General features: G+C 44.3%; 1 pseudogene; it reads left to right on the plus strand.

Moving 5' to 3' along the window:
- Window positions 1-544: 544 nt before the first annotated feature.
- On the plus strand, window positions 545-3,666 carry LOC109435080 (ribonucleases P/MRP protein subunit POP1 pseudogene; annotated as a pseudogene).
- Window positions 3,667-4,103: the final 437 nt, after the last annotated feature.

A 4,103-nucleotide genomic window follows, 5' to 3' on the forward strand; every position in this document is an offset into this window, starting at 1 on the left:
ACTTTTCTCTCCTTGCAATATCCTATACCTGGAAAACACAAGAGACTTACCAGAGAGAAGAAATTAATGTCCATTCTAATTATTAGTAAGTTCTTTATATTGTCAAGTTTGTGTCTCTTTAACAATCAGCAGTAGTTTTCACTTAACCCTGTGAAGCCCCACAGAACAAGAACAAGTCTAAATCTTCTTTCACATGATAGTTTCTTAATTTGAAAAAACACACAAAAAAACAAGAACTTTCACCTTTCCCCAAAGTCTGTTCTTTTTCAAGGATGCCTGTATCTTTCAAACAGTCTTTACATGGTTTTCAATCTATTCTTCATCCTACTTCTCCTCCTCCTCTTTTCTGATGGACTATTTTGTTAAGATCCTTCTTAAAATATTGTCATCAGACTAGGACAACATTTAGCAGGTATGTTGCTCAGCATGAACTAAGAGCTAGGCTATTATTGCTCTACTGAATCTGAGGATGAACATATAACTTATCATTCAAATTGTGATGCTTTTAAGAGTGAAAAGGGATGTCATTAATAATTATGCTGGGATGCGCCCTCCAGCTCGCTCACTGTTCACGTCATTTTGGAGACTGTGGCGGAGCCTTGTCATTCTGATCAGGAAGCCCTGGCTTCCTCCATCAGGTCGTCAAGTAGAAACGCCTAATGCAAGAGAAAGAAAACATGCTAAGAAAATGAGAAGCCAACCCACTAATATGACTTTATCCTCTGGCTTTGTGGCTGATAGAAGTGTAAAGCACCATAATGGAGGTGGAAAACCTTTCCGAGCTCAAAAACAAGAGTCTTTTTCTGGAACTTCACAACAGCGGCAAACCAGAATGACCCACTATTCACCACCTGAGCCTGATGTGAATGAGCAGTCTTCCTCCAAAGTCACATTTAAAAAAAAAAGGGAGGATGGAAAGCAGGTCCTGAGGGCACTTCTCAGGAGATTCCTCAGTATATAACAGCTTCTACTTTTGCTCAGGCCCCAGCTGCTGAAATCAGTGCTATGTTGAAAGCAGTAACGCAGAAGTATTCTAATTCACTGGTTTTCCAGACTCTGCCACAGCACATGAGATGAACAGCCATGAGCCACAATGTGAAACGCCTTCCTAGACGGTTACAGGAGATTGCCCAGAAAGAGGCAGAGAAAGCAGTACATCAGAAAAAAGAACATTCAAAAAATAAATGCCATAAAGCTCGAAGATGTCACATAAACTGGGTGCTAGAATTTAACTGTAGAAAAAAGAAGAACATATGGTTAGAAACTCACATCTGGCATGCCAAGCGGTTTCACATGGTCAAGAAGTGGGGCTACTGCCTTGGAGTGAGGCCGGCAGTCAAGAGTCACAGAGCCTGCTATCAAGCTATGACAAATCACTGCTTCCTTCAGGATTTATTCTACTACTGTTGTTTGGAGTGGAAAGGCAAAGAGGAAGAAATACTAGAGGCACTTTCTCCAATGTGTAGCATAGACACAGGATTGACTTTTGCAGCAGTTCACTGCTTGTCTGGAAAGTGCCAAGGTAGTCTCATGCTTTACCGGGCAAATAAATATCCAAGAGAAGTGTTACATTTATTTGGAAGTCTGAGAGGAGCCCTGGCGACCCTTCTAGGAGCAGGCAGTTGTGGATCTGGCTTCACCCAACTCTTAAACAGGATATTTTAGAGGAAATAAAAGTGGTGTGCCAGTGTATGGAGCCCACCAAATCAACTGTCTGCATCCCCGACCCTCTTCAGACACCAAACCAAGAAAAAAGCCAAACTAAACTTCCTGATGAGAAAATTGGCAAGAAAATAAAATGGAAAGACGTTGGGGAAAATGCTAAACCAATTAAAAAATTTATCAGTGACAGAACTAGAGATCCACGTCAATTGTATTCTTGGATCTCACCAACTACAGGCATTCTAATCAGTGATTTGACGATGGAGATGAACAAATTCTGGCTGATTGGTCCACTTTCCCACTCCATCCTAACTGAGGCAGTAAAAGCTGCTGCTGTCCACACCAGAGAAAACACAGAACACACCTCACCATTGGTGGACTGAAACCTGTAAAAATCCTGATGGCGTTTCCCTTCACCACAGACAGGAAGCCATATTTGCATTGTTGGGAGGAATAACATCACCAGCAGAAATTCTGGCAGGTACTATTCTAGGACTGACCGTTGGGGATCCTCGAATAAATTTGCCTCAGAAGAGGTCCAAAATTTTGCCCAATCCAGAAAAATGCCAAGATAATGAGAAAGTTAGACAGCTGCTTCTGGAGGGTGTGCCCGTGGAGTGTACGCATAGCTTTATTTGGAACCAAGCTATCACTAAGAGTGTCACAGAGAATAAAATCTCAGATTAGGATTTAAACCGGAAGAGAAGTGAATTGCTGGTGCCTGGGTCACAGCTTGTTTTAGGTCACCATGAATCCAAGATACCTCTACTTTTGATTCAACAGCTGGGAAAAATGACTGGTGATGACCGAGGAGGCTGGGGGAATGGCTGGAATGTCCTGCTCCCAAAGGGCTGGGGCATGGCTTTTTGGATTCCATTGAGCTATCGAGGTGCAAGAGTTGGAGGATTGAAAGAGGCTATAATGCATTCTCAGTATAAAAGGTTTCCTTACATCCCAAGTGATTTTCCAGACTGCCCTGCTAGGATTCTGTTTGCTGAAGAGCAAGCCAAGAATCTTCTTGAAAAGTCCAAATGACGCCCTCCTGCAAAGCGGCCCAACTACGTTAAGCTTGGCACTCTGGCAACTTTCTGCTGCCCCTGGGAGCAGTTGACTCAAGACTGGGAATCAAGAGCTCAGGCCCAAGAGGAATCATCTGTAGCTTCCTCTCCAAGTGGTGAGGAGACTGACTGGAGAGGAGACGAGGTGCCTTGTGCTCCCACGCCGGAAAAAATTTGCCAAGTGTCTGATGAAGTGGGCACATCGCTGCATGCCTGCAGTGAACCCAAAGGTCGAATGGACACAGAGTGTCCAGACCAGATGGGCACTGAGTGGGCAATGGGCCAGGATGCCGCCCACAGGCACCTCTACATTCTTAGGAGTAGAGCATTTCTGAAGCAGCTGTCAGCCTGATGTGGGCCCAGTTCTGGGGACAGTTAGGCAGCTTGGCAAGTTCCCAGTAGGAACTGACCAGATAGGCTTGCCTGTCCCTCTTGGACCGCTTTCCCAGGGCCCTGGTGTGGGTCAGCCTGTCCCTGCTCAGGAAGGGCAGCCCCAAGCTGCAAACCATGATCTGTGTCCCAGCCAAGGAGGACTTCCTCCAGTTCAGTCAGGATCGGCTCTACTGTTGGCCCTAGGAATCCAAGCACAGTGACCCATTCAAGAGCAAGATCCGAAAACAGAAAGAGAAGAATAAACTAGAGAAGAGGCAGAACCAAGGGCATACTGTGTCTGAGGGCCTGGAAGCAGGGCACCCGATGGCTGAGCACCAAGCTCCCACCCTGGGCTTGTGGTCGGGCCCTCTCCCCAATGTGATTTCTCATTGTCTTTGTCACACAGGGAGATTTTTCTATAGCTGTCGGCTGTGGAGAAGCCCTGGGGTTTGTTAGTTTGACAGGCTTGCTAGATATGCTGTCCAACCGGCCAGCTGGGGAGAGGGGCCTAGTGTTACTGAGGCCTCCTGCTTCTCTGCAGTATCGATTTGCGAGAATTGCTATTGAGGTGTGAATGCCGGTTTACGTCCCTGCAGGGTATGGACGGTAACTGCGTTTGCCAAGTACCACAATTGGAGAGTTTTGTTTTCTCCATCTTCTTGTTTCAGAATAGCACATGAAATTCCTTGGAAATGAGAATAAAAATTATGTATTATGCAAAAAAAAAATAATTATGCTGGGATAACAGGACCAAAATGAGTCTGTCCTTTTCAGAGAGATCTTTGATTCCTCCCCTATTAATCTGCATTCTATATTTCCGTTAATGTAATCTTTCATTAGACTTCTCATTTTATGGGAAGTATCGTATTTACAGGTAAAATAATCCAGTCTGGCATATTTTGTACTGACAAGAATGGGTGACTTTGAATAAATTTATCTGAGCCTCAGTTTCTTATCTATAAAAAATGAAATAAATAAATTTTGAAGCATTTGTGAAAGGAATAAAAATTT

Source organism: Rhinolophus sinicus, chromosome 14 (genome assembly GCF_057876585.1).
Source record: "Rhinolophus sinicus isolate RSI-liver-muscle chromosome 14, RSI-T2T, whole genome shotgun sequence".
Lineage (NCBI taxonomy): Eukaryota > Metazoa > Chordata > Mammalia > Chiroptera > Rhinolophidae > Rhinolophus > Rhinolophus sinicus.